Raw genomic sequence first — 16910 nt, forward strand, 5'->3', positions numbered from 1 at the left:
AGTTCATCACTGGCGTCTCTCTGATGTGCGTGTCAAACCCGTCGGCAGAACCAATTACTTTACGCCGCCGTGAAAGCCTTGGGAGAGCAGAGCCACTGGCTTCACCTTCCATCTTTGGCACAATGGACGACTCCGCTTATCTTGCCGCACTCGAAGAATCGCCTCCTCAGTCGCTGCCGCGTTCTTTTACGCCGTCTATTGCCAGTGACCTTACGACGACGCAGCGGGCTGAACTTCTTCACTTGCTCCAAGGCTTCTCTTCCTCTTTTGACTGTCAAGCAACGTCACTCAGCCGCACAACGACTGTTTCACACACTATCGACACCGGAAGCCATGCACCCATTTGGAAGCGTTCGTACTGAGTATCGGCAAGCGAAAGACACGTTATCGATGGCTAGGTGAACGATATGCTCAAACGCGGTGTCATCCAGCCTTCTAGTAGTCCCTGGGCATCACCAGTCGTCCTAGGTAAGAAAAAAGATGGCACCATACGATTTTGCGTTGATTATCGAAGGCTTAGCAAGATACTCGCAAATGATGTATACCCGTTGCCACTTATAGACGGCGCACTTGACTGTTTACAAGGAGCGGAGTTTTTTGTTCACCTTAGATCTCCGCTCTGGATACTGGCAGGTGCCCATGGCTGACGCTGACTGTTCAAAAACCGCGTTTGTAACACCAGACGGCTTGTACGAATTTACTGTAATGCCGTTCTGTCTCTGCAACGCACCCGCCACCTTCGAACGCATGATGGACAGCATCCTGCGCGGCCTGAAGTGGCTTACTTGTCTCTGCTACCTCGATGAGGTTGTCGTGTTTTCTCCAGGTTTCCGACCCATCTTCGCCGTTTACATCAAGTTTTGACCAGTCTCCGGAATGCTGGTCTCCAGCTTAACTTGAAAAAGTGCCTATTTGCCGCTAGAAAACTGACTATACTAGGCCACGTTGTCTCCAAAGAAGGCATTCTTCCCGACCCTGCGAAACTTCGTGCCGTATCCGAATTCCCGAAGCCCACTAACTTAAAAGCACTACGCAGCTTCATTGGACTATGCTCCTATTTCGGCGATTCATTCGCAATTTCGCTACTGCGATCGCACCCCTCAACCAATTTCTCCAAGGCGACAATGCACTTTCTTATTGGTCGGAAGCCTCTGAGGAAGCGTTTACCACTCTTCGCCGCCTACTTACGTCTCCGCCAATCTTGCGCCATTTTGACCCAAGCGTACCTACAGAACTTCACACTGACGCCAGTGGTGTAGGCCTTGGTGCCGTGCTCGCACAACGTAAGAACACTAATGCCGAATACGTGGTCGCTTATGCCAGTCGTGCCCTTACAAAACCTGAGGTCAATTACACAGTAACGGAAAAAGAGTGCTTGGCCATCGTATGGGCACTTCAAATATTTCGCCCATATCTCTACGGTCGACCCTTTGACGTGGTGACGGATCATCACGCTCTTTGCTGGTTATCTAACCTCAAAGACCCGTCGGGTCGCCTCGCTCCGTGGGCCCTCCGCCTCCAGGAATACGATATCCATGTCGTCTATCGCTCTGGACGCAGACACTCTCACGCCGATGCCCTCTCGCGCTTCCCAGTTACTTTAGACGCCAGTACTTCTACCAACAGTCATGATATCTCCCCACTTGACATCATAGACATGGCCTCGGAGCAAAGAAAAGACCCATGGATCGTCACGATATTCGATATTTTGTCCAACCCTCAGGCGGCTTCGGCAACTCGAGCGTTACGCCGACAGATCCAGCATTTCGCCATCCGCGACGGACTTTTATACCGCCTCAACTACCACAATGGCGGCCTCACATGGCTCTTAGTCGTGCCCCGCCATCTTCGAAACGATTTATGCTCCGCTTTTCAATCCAACCCCCAGTGTGGTCAGGGCGGAGTGTCGAAGACCTACACACGGCTTCGCCTATGCTACTATTGGTGCGGCATGTACACCTTCATCCGCAAATACGCATGCTCCTGCATTGCCTGCCAGCGACGCAAATGTGTCTCGCACCTCTCCACCGCACCTATCCAGCCAATTCCCTGCCCAGCTCACCCATTTGACCGTGTCGGCATTGATTTACACGGGCCTCTTCCATCTACTGGCGCTGGCAAGCGATGAATTGTCGCCGTAGATCATTTGACACGATATGCTGAAACCGCCGCCTTACCTGCCGCATCAGCAAAAGACATCGCCTCGTTCATTCTACACAACTTTGTTCTCCGCCATGGCGCTCCACGTGAACTGCTGAGCGATCGGGGTCGCGTATTCCTCTCGGACGTGCTGCAGTCACTCCTATCGGAATGCCAAATTATGCACCGCACAACTACCGCTTATCAACCACAGACGAATGGCTTAACTGAACGATTCAACAGAACTCTTGGTGACATGCTATCAATGTATGTGGCGTCAGACCATTCCAACTGGAATGTTGTACTTCCCTTCGTCACATGCGCATATAACACTGCCTCCCAAGCCACTACCGGGTTCTCACCATTCTTTCTGCTTTACGGCCGCCAGCCCTCCAGCACCATTGATACGGTTCTCCCGTACCGGCCGGACCCTGCCGACTGCTCACCTGTTGCTACGGTCGCTCGGCACGCGGAGAAATGCCGACAACTTGCCCGTTCGTTGACGTCTGCTCAACAGTGTCGCCAAAAAGAGCGTCATGACCTCAAACCACCTCCTCACCCTTTCGCCATCGACTCCCTCATGTGGCTTTGGGTTCCGCCTATTGCTGCTCCTGGTCTTTCGTCGAAGCTCCTTCCCAAGTACCACGGGCCCTACCGCGTGGTTGCGCAAACATCACCCTTTAATCACGTGGTTGAACCCGTGTCGCCATCTTCCCATCTCCGTCGTCGCGGGCGAGAGACTGTACATAGGGAGCTTACATGAACGCCGTAACAGCGTTGCATGTAGGCTCCCTACTGTACACATTGACCGGCTTAAGCCGTACTACGATCCACTGCACTCTCCCTAGGTCGCCAGGATGGCTACTCTTCCACACCGGGGGGTGATTGTGAGGAAGAGATCGACTTGCTGAACAGCCCCGTTGCCATTGTGTGGCTCGTACCCAGTTCGCTCTCTGGCTACGCCCTACCTGCTGGTGCTGCGTTTCTCGCTGCCGCTCTACGACCCAAATTAACCCCCTTTACAATTAACCCAATTAACCCCCTTTACAGACGTCGGCCGATGCGATGCCTTTATTTCCGAGCAGCCACCCGAGTCAGAGACGAAGCACCGCACGAGACAAAAGATGATGATGAGTCGCATGTACAAATGACGACGACGATATGCACAAATAGCGCTCACACAAGATGATGAGTCATATGTACAGATGACGACGACGATATGTACAAAATGCGCTCACAATATATACGGGAGATTCACGGTCACCCGAATGATCCCCTGGTGCTTCTCCCACTCATCATCATTCACTTCGTCGATATGCGGTGACTATACATGATGAAAAACATAGTTCAGCAGATGCCTGTGACGGCACTCTATGCATTTGATATGCGGTGACCTTTTTCTCCAAAACAAAACTTGCTTTTCCTTTTTTTTTCTAATTGGCTTAAGCCTAGTAGATTACGTACGTCCCGTCATCGTATTGGAGCCGAATCTATACTCGCGCTGCTAACGTACGATACCTCAAAAAGCATCCATGCTTGTTCTGGTTAAATTGGATGTTTTTCAACTGTAACAAAATAGTGTACCGAGCAAGTTGAATATGCAGATTGAGCTGCGAAGTTCCTTAACCTTGCTTATATGTTTTAGGCTGCCATTTTGTTGCAGAGTAAATGTACGCCTAAAACTTTGCTGTTCATTTGTTTGCTACTAATGGATCCAGAAAGAAGCTGCAGGGTGTGATGTCGAGGTTGGGACTTGTTTTTAAAAGTGAGTAGCCTTCTGCCGTCTGCGTTCATTGTCAGTATCTAAGCGCAAAATCTTGAAGCAGTTAACGATCATATTTATTTAAAGCCCAGAATTGGCGAGGTACTCATGCTACGCGCGATAAGGAGCATCTAGATAAATTATTGGGGTTGTCTAAGTACTCTTGCATTCGAAATATGGTAGATAGCCGTCGATAATGTGTGTTTTGCGTTTGTGTCTGTTGCGGTGTTGTAGAGCGGAGATCTTATGGCACGCATGCCAGAGCGTGCCGACGCACTGGCACGCGTCGGCACGCGCCACCGCCCACCAATGCGTCGAATTCGTCAAACGCGTTGGTCGCGAACAGGCTGACGCGTCCCGACGCGCTGAGATTTGGCTTACTGCCGATGTTAGAATATTGGCGACGCGTCGCCGGCGTGCACCAATCAGAGGCTACGCCGCATCGCCGGCGACCACCAGTCAAAGGCCGCGAGGACTCCGTCTGCTATGCCTATGATGGCCGCCGATGCGAAGACGCCGACACCAATGATCGTCCGAGTTTCTGAACGGACGACGCGAGCGACAGTTTTCCTGAAAGACAGTGTTCTGATACTAGGCTAACAATGACACTATCCAATGACCGTGGGTTGTGGCAGTGTGACGTGAATTCCTGCCGAATTCAAACGACGCCGAAAAATCCAACCTGCCCACTGGGTGCCGCCGGTATCAATGCCATCGTCTGCTAAATAAGCGTCCGACCGAATCACCATTGCCGCTATGCTTGTGCTTGGTGCATGTATATTTCGTTTTGCTCGAAACGAATGGAAACATGCTTCTGAACTCCGTAGTCTGCATCACCAGTAGTCGCCGGCCGCCGATGTTTACATTCAACGTAGGCCTAGCGCCTCCGTCGATTTCGATTCCGTAACCGGCGAGCGAACAAGCCCAACTGAGGAACTCGGTTGAAGGAAATGAATTTTCAGTTCTATTTGCGCTGCAGAGATTTGATATATGGTTCTCCTGACTTCGTGTGGGGATGTTGTGGTGAACCGTTTGAAACTTCCGCGGCGTGTTTTGGGTGCGATTAATGTTATCTCAAGTGACATAAGTTTAATGGGCTACCCGTGCGCTGTTTTCAGTTGGGAAAAATAGTTTTCGAAAGCAAAATACCCTAGGACCGTGCCACGGGAAGTACATCTTCAGCCATGCCGTCCGTCTCAGCTGTCAATGCGCTCTGCGATACGACATCTGAAATCCAGTTCACTACAAGGTGACAGTACTCATTCACTCACTTCTGTCAAGCGTCTTTGGGGCTAGATGGTAATAAATTAATCGTGCAGCACTCACGAACACTGACGTACTGAAGGAAACATGACACAACACTGACATGTTTGAGTCTGTCTGTCCCTGTGCGTGAGCATTGCAAAAAAAAAATGTTTTGTTTGCTATACGTGCACCATGTGCAATTTATAGGAGGATATGTATCACACAAGATCTATGCATGCAACCGTGCACAGTAAATAGCGTTGATGTCAGCGTGAGTGGCAGCACATACTGTGTCAATGAAACTGCAATGGGCCTATTAACTTTTTTTTCGTTTATTGAAAGAGCGGATGGTGTGAGTTAATATGCGGGAAATGGAGTCTTCAGTGCTTTAAATGGGCAGTCAGCATGCTTAAGCTGTCCAAATCACTTCAGCTTCCAGCGAAATATTTCTCGCCGTGACACTATAGCCTGAAGTTAGGGACAAGATGAACTAAAAACCGAGTTCCTAACGCATCTTCGCAGAATACTTGCGTTTAATCAGTTAACACTTCCACTGCAACTTTATGCTGATACGCAACATACGCGCTTGAAATAAGTACATTGTGCAAAGAATGAAGTGAAAAAGGCAGCGCGGTCAATGAGAAAGGATGAAGGGCGGCGAGGCCGAACTAAAGCAGGCGTTCGACAGAATGGCCACTTCTCTGCTTCTCTTTCTTACGATGGTAAAGTCGACACGATACTCAAGGAGATCTGTCGGTTCAGTCGGAGCCAGAACCTCGGAGTTAAGTGCAGTCATTGGCTTAATGCGCAGACATTCGCCCTCTGCTGAACAATGTCTCAGTGAATAAATCCAATGCGAGCTACACGGCTGAGGTCATTAATATCAGTGGCCTGCCCATGCAACCCAAGTTTTCCTATATGACGCGCAAGAGATGGCAGGCTTCAGTGCAAACGCAGGTGTCCCATGCTTCGAACAAGGAAAAGCTCACACCACTGAATTACCAATTTGTGAGCCCGTAATCTCCGATGGACGTCCTAGCTTCTGACCAGGAGGTGCATCTGCTACACCTTTAGGTAATTACGGCTTACCAGCGTGTGACATATTGTCGTGCTCATGTGCTCGAGTGTGTCGGCCAGCAGTTGTTCGTTGGCGGTAATCCTGCGAAGATGCATTGAACGGCTGGGGAGATGGCATCGCTGTTTGCATGGGGTGTCGGTGCGGTCAGCTGTTGTTCAGTGCCAGGATCCTCTGCACTTCTTTCCCAACTGCGACAAGAGTGCAACAATCAGTGCCGACGGCCAGAGAAGCTGTTTGGGCTTTACAGGCCTCACCAACGACGACCTGAATTCCATGGCCTGTTCGACCATGGTTTCTATTTACACGTGTTTTACTGAAGTTGGTGTCAAGTTGTTGCGTGTCATGTTCCAAGCCGTGCCAAAAACATGCTGCGTGGCCGAGTGTAAAGGATAAAGTGCACAAGGAAGCGCAGGCAACGAGAATAGAAGAGAAAATGACAAGGCAGAAGTAAAGCAAGAATTGAAGTTGAAATATTAGGGCTAATTCAGAAAGAATCATTTTTCTTCTCTTGAGTTTACACAACATACCTCCCCAGCAGTGCCCGTACCAATCTCACCTCGCTGACAAACTCGAGGATGTTCAGTACTGGGCAACACGCATCCTCAATTCTCGTCTTTGCGGTGGTTTCAAGATTATGCCAGCCTACGACGATTGACTCAAAGCACTGAAGTGGCGCAACTGGCAACACCGGCGCGACGTTGCACGAGTCCATCTACTATGCAGGGTGCCTGACGGCTTTCTGGAAAGGCCATATCTTTCGTCTTCACTTCGTCTGAACAAGCATTCACGACAGCCTGAGCCCCATCACGCCCGCACGGCCAGACACCGCAACTCCGTTCCTATATCTGGCACACGCCTTCATAGATCCTCATTCTCCCGCTAAACTTGTAGTCAAGGAAGACACCAGTATACCACCAGGCTCATCAGCACTCGTACCACTCTCATGTGGTGCTATCTGCTCCGGAACGGTCTTCTTCACGCCGTCCGATCTCTTCGTTGCCATACAAGCCCTTCCTCTGCCTTTTGCTACTCTTGAGCTCGCCGCCGGTTTCAGCACAATGCCCGTTGATAACCTACTTCCATCCCCGCTCACATTGCTTCGTCACGAATGTCTTGGCCACGTCGAGAACGTCGATTCTATGCAGATTGTCGCCGTTCCCGACGAGGCGTCCTCTATATACGACTGTTCTTGACCTGAGCACCCTTTCTGCTACTGACACAACATCTACGGATGTCTTCGCCCCATTCATCGACGAGGCTCTCACACCTTCGCAGCGATCCCAGCTTCTTGCCCTTCTGCAGCATTTCCGAAGTTCTTTCGACTTCGCCCAAGAATTATTAGGCCGCACATCAACAGTCGAGCACCACATCGACACCGGCTCCCACTCACCGCTGCGCCAACGTCCGTATCGTGTATCTGCTACGGAACGCCGCTCATTGCAGACCAGGTCGACGACATGCTCCGTCGAGGTGTGATTCAGCCTTCACAGAGCCCTTGGACTTCTCCCGTGGTACTTGTCACAAAGAAAGACGGATCCATACGCTTCTGTGTACATTTTCGGCGCTTAAGCAAGATCACGCTGAAAGATGTTTACCCACTGCCACGCATTGATGATGCTCTGGACTGCTTACAAGGCGCCGAGTTTTTCTCCTCCTTGGACTTGCGGTCAGGCTACTGGCAGGTCCCGATGGCGGAGGCCGATCGCCCAAAAACTGCCTTCGTTACGCCGGATGGCCTATATGAGTTCACCGTCATGCCTTTCGGACTTTGCAACGCTCCTGCTACATTCGAAAGGATGATGGACAATGTTTTACGCGGCCTTAAATGGAAGATCTGCCTATGTTACCTTGACGACATCGTAGTGTTCGCCCCTGATTTCGCAACACACCTGCGCCGCCTTCAGCACGTACTCAGTTCCTTGACCAACACCGGTCTGCAGCTTAATCTGAAGAAATGTCGCTTTGCCGCACGGAAGTTGACGATCCTCGGCCACGTTGTGTCTAAGGATGGCATTCTACCAGAATCCCGAGAAATTACGGGCCGTCTCTGCGTTTCCTAAGCCCACTACAATGAAAGAACTTCGCAGTTTCATCGGCTTATGCTCTTATTTCCGGCGCTTCGTTCAAAACTTCGCATGTATCCTATCACCCCTCACGCAACTGCTTCGTGGTGCCAAAGACCTCTCATCGTGGTCCCCTGCCTGCGACCATGCGTTCTCCACCTTGCGCCGTCTTCTCACGACGCCACCTATTCTTCGCCATTTTTTCCCTCAAGCTCCTACTGAAGTTCATACCGACGCAAGTGGTGTAGGCCTTGGTGCTGTGCTTGCACAGCGTCATCCTGGCCACGTAGAATACGTCGTGGCTTATGCGAGCCGCACGCACACCAAGGCGGAGGGCAATTACAGTGTCACGGAAAAGGAGTGCTTGACCATCGTCTGGGCACTTGGCAAGTTTCGCCCTTTTTTATATGGCCGCTCTTTTGACGTCGTGACCGACCACCATGCCCTGTGTTGGCTTTCGAATTTAAAAGACCCATCTGGCCGCCTCGCTCGCTGGGCTCTGCGAATCCAGGAGTATGACATACGCGTAGTGTATCGTTCCGGGCGGAAGCATTCGGACGCTGACGCTCTTTCCCGCTCACCAGTTTCGCCAGAGGTCACTCGTGAGTCCCCCTCTGAGCGCACGTTGTCATCTCTTGACCTCAACACTACTGCTGCCGAACAACACAATGACCCCTGGACTGCATCACTTTTAGACCTTCTTTCGGATACATCAACAGCTGTATCCGAAAGGATACAGCTGTTGAAGTGCTGCTGAAGGCGCCGAAGTGCTTCTATAGCACTTCGGCGCCAGGTTCCGCATTTTGCGATCCACGATCAGCTTCCTGTACCGGCGCAACTATGCCCCTGAGGGACGTACGTGGCTGCTAGTCATCCCGAGAGCCTTGAGATCAGAGATCTGTTCCTCTTTCCACTCGGACCCCCAGTGTGGCCACGCCGGCGTTTTCAAGACGTACGACTGACTTCGGCACCGCTACTACTGGCGGGGTATGTACACCTTCGTGCGACACTTCGTCCGTTCTTGCCGTGAATGTCAGCAACGCAAATCTCCGCCACATCTCTCAGCCGGTGAACTCCAACCCCTGCCATGTCCTTCTCAACCTTTTGATCGCGTTGGTGTCGATCTATATGGGCCTCTTCCCTTGACTACATCCGGCAACCGGTGGATTATAGTTGCCGTTGACCACTTCAGACGCTATGCCGAAACTGCTGCCCTCCCAGCTGCTACTGCGCAGGAAATCGCCACTTTTATACTGCGCCGTTTTGTGCTTCGTCATGGAGGCCCTCGTGAACTCCTAAGCGATCGAGGCCGCGCCTTCCTGTCTGAAGTTGTCGAGAAATTGCTTGCTGAATGCGCTATTGTTCATCGCACATGCACCACCTATCATCCCCAAACCAATGGTACCACGCAACGCTTTAATCGCACCCTTGGTGACATGCTCGCTATGCACATCGCATCCGACCACTCCAATTGGGACCTAGTTCTTCCATTCGTCACCTACGCCTACAATACTGCTACGCAAGCCACTACCGGTTTCTCCCCTTTCTATCTTCTGTATGGCCGTCATCCTTCCCATACAATTGATACCATTCTGCCCTACCACCCAGACGCATCAGAATACCGGCCAATCTTGGATGCCGCAAGACTAGCTGAAGAATGTCGTCAGTTGGCCCGCCGCTTCACTTCGGACGATCAGAGTCGCCAAAAGTCAGAACACGATGCCCGCAACTCGACCCCAACTTTTCAACCGGGAGACCTCGTTTGGCTGTCCGTACCGAACCGCACACCAGGACTTGCTTCAAAACTTCTTCCGAAATACGATGGACCACACTGCATTTTGCAGCAAACTTCTCCCGTCAACTACCTGATCGAGCCACTGACACCACCTTCTGACATGCGTCGTCGCAACCGCGAAGTCGTCCACGTCCAGCGGCTCAAGCCGTATCATGATTCTGTGCCCTCATCTTCAGACTAAGTCGCCAGGATGGCTCCTTTTTCCGATGGGGCAATTGTAATGAAGAAGAACGCCTGGACTTGGGCAGCAGGATTGCAAACAGCATCGCGTGCCGCAGAAGCTCGAGCTTAGAGATTGTGCTCGGTGCAACGCTCGACCCGTCATCGGTCTATCGTCCAATAAACCTCCTTTATATTATTATTATTATTATTATTATTATTATTATTATTATTATTATTATTATTATTATTATTATTATTATTATTATAACAACGATCCAGAGAACAAAGACCTTTTTCATGTTCATGCCTGTCACCACCAATACTCAACCGTCCACAGAATACAGAGTCTTTATAATGTGAGCTTCAGCTCTAAACATAGCTTTATTCAGAGACGAGGTCAAGCAACCTTGAGAGTCGTTGGACGTTTTGCGAGAGAAGAGCGGGGAGCCGGAGTTTTTTCAGCCTCAGACAATGAACGCAGTTTGTAATTTCGCCAATTAAACGTTTTTCAACCTTTCTGCCCGCTTCCTCCGCTCACACATGGCGCAGTCGACATCCGCAACCTGCCACAGCCACTTCGCCCGCCAAGTAAGCCGCCGTGCCCTCGATTGAGCGCTGTTGAACGCCAAACCATTCCTAAGCCTACCCAGCCCGGCGTGTCAACAGCGATGTCGTTCATCAACTGGCGTGTTGCCACCGCAGAAGACCTCGCCACGTTGAATGCACAATTGATTAAAACTGAGCTGCAACGCCGAAACCTCTCCACAACCGGCAACAAGGAGGAACTAATCGACCGACTTTTGGTTGATACCGCGAAAGACCCACCGCCAAACCACGAACCCGCGCCATGCGTGCCCGAAATTTCAACGTCGTTCCCGACCATGCCAGTGTCTACGACGTCATTCCCAGCCATGCCAGCCTTCACGTCAGACCCAACAGAGAACATGCAGCGCATGGCAGCTTTTCTTCATCAGAACATGGCCATTATGATGACCACGATAGCAAGTCACGCGAACCCAGTGCACGTGACAACGCTACCAGACCTCTCAGCTTCGCTGCCTACTTTCAACGGAAGTGGCACCCCTACTTTCAAGCACTGGATCGAAGAGCTCGAGCGCATTCAACGACTTGCACGATGGGAAGACCCAACTCTCCTCGCCATTGCACAAGGAAAGCTACGTGGAGTCGCAGCAGACTGGCATGCCTCAACAGGGCGACAGCTAACCACTTGGACTTCTAAGTGGGGTGGGATGTGAGCTTCAGCTCTAAACATAGCTTTATTCAGAGACGAGGTCAAGCAACCTTGAGAGTCGTTGGACGTTTTGCGAGAGAAGAGCGGGGAGCCGGAGTTTTTTCAGCCTCAGACAATGAACGCAGTTTGTAATTTTGCCAATTAAACGTTTTTCAACCTTTCTGCCCGCTTCCTCCGCTCACAATAAAAACCACTTTCATGACCTTGATATTTTTCACAACTCGCTGTCATTGTTCTGTTCTGAGCTTTCCGTTGTTGTGTCTTAGTTTCCCATATTGTTCAACTTCCCTCCTCCCCCTTTTTCGTTTGTATGCATTTAGCGCCTTGTTGTATGTAAACTTTTCTTTTCAAGATTTTTTCTTTTTATTCATTATTTTTTACATTTTTTTTACTGATATTCTCCTGCTGTATTTTTTTTCTTGTTGTTCTATGTATGCGTGCGCCAGCACATAGACCTCATGGTTGTTCCTGGGTACGATAAATAAAAGATTGATTGGTTTATTTATTATTTACCATTACCACATTGAACGTGCTGAGACCAGCATATGACACGTAATTCACAATATTTTTGAAGCTACGTGTGCTCTCACTCTTCTAAAAAGAATGCCGAGATGTATGTCTTGTTGATGAATATCGACAAGTCTGCACAGGGCGAAAGACGAGGACAGAAGAAAGTACACAACACAGGCGCTGTGTGAGCACGTATAGTCAACGATTTACGTTCTAGCTTCTTACCAGGGTGTGCCCTCTGCTACACCTTTAAGCGTTGATGGCTTAGCAGCGTCTGACATTTTGTCGCGCTCATGTGATTCGAGTGTGTCGGCTAGCATTTGTTCGTCCGCTGCAATCCTGCCAAAATGCATGCAACGGCTGGGGAGACGGCATCGGTGTTTGCATGGCGTGTCATTGCGGTCGGCCGGTGTTCTGTCCCTCTTTTGCGCTGTGCAGACATGTCGATGTTGAATCACCAACTCGCCCAAGTTTCCACTTTATCAATTTTAATTGATGAATATGGCGATGTTGTCTCGAACACTCGTGACGCCTTTGAGGAACATTTCTGTTTTGTATATAAAAGATGCTTCTACCTCAAGTAACCTTCCTTCATAATAGTTGACGCTTTCAGATTCCTTCTCAGATTGACGCTATCAGTCATCGAAGACCTTGTCTTCAAGTGTATGAAGTGCCTGAAACCTTCTCTTGTGCCACTGATGGTATCTCTCCCGCACTGTTCAAGATGTATGGAAGCATACTTGTCCCTGTTCACAAAAGTATCTTTATAGTTTCTTAAAGTCTAGTTCGTTTCCTAGCGCATGAAAGGTAGCACAGGTAGTCCCGTACAAAAATCGTCAGTGCTGCCTCAAAAGTGTATGAATATGTATTGCATTCCATGCTTTCTGTTAGTGCTAAGAACATTTTAATAGATGAATAGCAAGGCTTTGTACCTGGGCGTTCTACAACTACCTTAGTCTCATTTATGAGCGTTGCTTCCAGTGAGGTACATAATCGGGGACAATTAGACTCCCTTTAATTTGACCTAATTAAAGCATTTGATGTAGTTTGCCATGAGCTCCTCATAACGAAGCTCGTGAAAATTGACATACCTTCTTCCATCGCTGTGGTGGCATCAAAGTACTTAGGCAATAGATCGTACTTCGTTGACAATAATGGACAGAGTTCTGTTAGTTACGAGGTCACTAGCGGAGTTCCTCAATGATCTCTTTTTGGCACTCTTCACTTCCTACTGTTCATGAATGACATTTTGTCAGCACTTGAACACACTTCATTTCTTCTATATGCTGACGACTTCAAGCTACAAACACCTCAGCCAGTGTTCACAGCTGCATTGACCTCCAAAAAGACTTTTTTTTTACTCTCAAACATGTGCAGAAACAATACCCTCCTATTAAATGCTTCTAAAAGCATAGTATAAAGTTGTACGTTGAAAACAAACCATGTGCAATTTTCATACACCCTTCGGGATGCTCCACTGCCTAGGGTCAATGAAATGATAGATCTTGGTGTGCATTTCGACAAAACGCTAATCTTCTCTTCACACGCTAAATGTGCGCAACAACGTACTTTTCATGCTTTTGTAATTATTTGTAGTATATTGCATGACTTCCACTCGCCTGTTGAATTTCTGAAATTTAATTCTGCTGTGTGCCGTCCACTACTAGGAATAAGGATTATAAACAGGGATAAGGTGCCTCAGAAAGGCTGGCCAACGTTTCGATAGGAGGACCTATCTTCGTCAAAGGCGGCCTCGTCATCCTCGGCGGGTTAGTTTTAAAGGGTTAGTGGAGTGACGTCACGTCGATGTCGGCTGTGGCTGGCTGTAAAGGGAAAGACTGAAAAGAAAATGAGCTCTGGCGCTTGATTGGCTAGGCGCGGTTTCTAAGACGAGGGGACAAGAGCGGGAGAGCGAGAAAGCGGCAAAAAAAAAAAGAAAAAAATTTAAAAAAAGAAAAAAAAGAAAAAACGTCAGAGGGGGTTGGGGGAGCGAGAGGCCAGTGAGCGTTCGGAGGTGTCGTGGTCGGCGTGCGTTTGGGGTCCCTGAAGAGCCGGTCAGTGTGCAAGTGACAATACGAGTTGAAAGCATGACTTGAGTAGCGTAGCATCAAGGCATCGGGTAATTTTGTGGTTGACAGGGAGCAGCTTGGTCCGTCAAGGGACGTTAGCCTCACTAGTTCGCCGTAGGCGTCGTCGCTGGCGGTATACAGAATTGGCGAGACCCTGCGTGGTCAAGGCGCCGAAAAGATATCCTGGCGTCTGGGATTTTGGACTGTGTCGGTGTGGATCTTGTGTGGAGAAAAAAAAACCGGAACAGGAGGGTGACAGTGTAGAAAAAAAATATAATTAGAAATTTAAACATGGGGGGAGAGACAGGTGTACCTGGAAAAGCGCTCGTATGGTTGATCAATGCGTAAAAGCATGGAGGACGATAATAAATTGAGTGATAGGGGAGATGCAGGGAAGAACTGGAAATGGAAGAATAGGTGAGGTTGAGGGGAAAAAAACCGGCACAGGAGAGTGACAGCGGAAGAAATATAATTTGAAACATAAACACGGAGGGGACAGGTGTACCTGGAAAAGCGTTCTCCATTAGTCAGCCATCTTTTTTGATTTTGGATTTCCACTACTAGAGTATGCCTGTGTAGATCGGGGTGCAACTTTATTATGTAATTCGGGCCTAATTGAAGGCGTCCAGACTAAATTGATATCTATTTTCAAGCACCAATTTTGCCGTTTTGGCGGTCGTAGTCAACCCTCTCATATATACCTGAACTCACACCTCTAAAATCACGATTTATAATAAGACCTTTGCTCCTCGGTAGGGTGGTCCATGGCACTATACATTACCCAAAGCTTCTTGATTATGTGCAATTTTTCGTGACAAAAAGTATTCCGCATTATGCATGTTGCATTATGAATGTTGTGCATTATCGCACAACATTCCGCATTATCTGCCGGGACTTGAATCAAAGGTAGACCTATATATGGATCGACTCCAAAAAATGTAATAAGAATTGTGTTTGTATTGACATATTTCAGTTTATTTCTTTTGTTTTTTATATCTGTAGATAATCATGTGGTATGATTAACTCGCTTTTACGCTTCCTCGTTTTTTCTTTCCTCATTTGTTTCTCTATCTTGCATTCTTGTGTCTACCACATTTGTGTTCTAGGTACATTTTGTCTCTTTCCACCGTGAAAACGTTTCTAGTTGAATTCTGGGGTTTTACATGCCAAAACTACGATTTGATTTACGAGGCACGCCGTAGTGGGGAACTTTCACCAGAGTCTCACCGTCAATGAAGCCAAATCAATACTCGCGCTGCTAACATGCGCTACCTCAAAAAGCCTCCATGCTTGTTCTGGTTAATTTGCAAGTTTTGCAACTGTATCAAAATAGTGTGGCGGGCAAGTTCAATATGCAGATTGTGCTTTGAAGTTCCTTAACCTTGCTTCGTATCTTTTAGGCTAACATCTTATTGCAGAGTAAATGTACGCCCAAAACTTTGCTGTTCAAGTGTTTGCTACTAATGGATCGAGGAAGAAGCTGGTGTGATGTCGAGGCTTGCGCTTGTTTTTAAAAATGAGTGTCCTTGTGCCGTCTGCTCTCATTGTCAGTATCTAAGCGCAAAATCTTGAAGCGGTTAACGATCATATTTATTTAAAGCCCATTATTGGCGAGGTACTCATGCTACGCGCGATAAGGAGCATGTAGATAAATTATTAGGGGTTGTCTAATTACTCTTGCATTCAAAAAATCCGGCAGATTCCACGCCCTCTGGGAATCGATGTAATGCGAAGCAGTGTGTGGGGAGCCTACCTAGTTAATGAAACGACCATGAGAGCACCAAGACATAAGCCGTGTTTACATGAACGCGACAACTGGCGCATCGCATCGCATCACATTAACTTTCTAGCGCATTGCATCCATGTAAACGGGGATAATGCGCTAGGAAAGCGCGTCGCATTAATTCGTCAGACAGGGGTGGATTGAGGCGAGTAAGTCGACTTTCGCAGTGCATGTAAACGTGATCCTATCGCATTAAGAATTATGGCCAATACAATTTGCTGTGGATCTGCTGCGCTCGCCGAGCTGCAGCGTGGCGAGACGCCGGATGCGTCTGCAAGCGCTGGTTTGCCTTCGATGAGCGAAACCGCTACCATCGCACCAGGGGTGATGAACTGCATGTAAACGCTGGCGCATCGCATTACTCGTGATGCGCTACTGTCGCATTCTGTCGCATTCATGTAAATGCGGCTGTAGGCGGCTTTCTCATGACCTACATGACACATATATCATGACATTCACGTCATGAGTCCTCGGGAGTCCCTTTAGCAACGCCTAGGAGACCTTAAGGCGAAAGCCTTAGCCAGGGTCATGTCTATCACTTCAACCATTGAACTTTAGCCTTGTCCTTCACATCGTACCACATTCGAACCCATTTCAGTGGTTTATGAATGTTCATCTTTTTTTGCTGGGTCATTCTCATTTTTGCTCAGTCATCCTCATGACTATGATTTCTACCATTATCCTTTAGTGCGAACCCGTTTCAGTGGTTTTTGAGTGTTAATCTTTTTTCGCTGGGTCTTTGTCATTTTAGGCGGCTGTTTTATGACCTACATGACAGGCATGTCATGACCTATCACTTATGTTTGTCATACACTGTTGTCATACTATGGCAATTTCGGACGCCTACCTAGTTAACGAAACGGCCATGAGAGCACCAAGACGTAGGCAGCTTTTTGATGACCTACATGACACACATGTCATGATATTGATGTCATCGCACATGTCATGATATGATATGTCATATGTATAGTATGCCAATCTTGGTAAATACCAAGTTAACGATATAACCGCGAGAGCACCAAGACGTAGGCGGCTAGATAGATAGATAGATA

This window comes from Dermacentor silvarum, chromosome 6, assembly GCF_013339745.2.
Source record: "Dermacentor silvarum isolate Dsil-2018 chromosome 6, BIME_Dsil_1.4, whole genome shotgun sequence".
NCBI lineage: Eukaryota > Metazoa > Arthropoda > Arachnida > Ixodida > Ixodidae > Dermacentor > Dermacentor silvarum.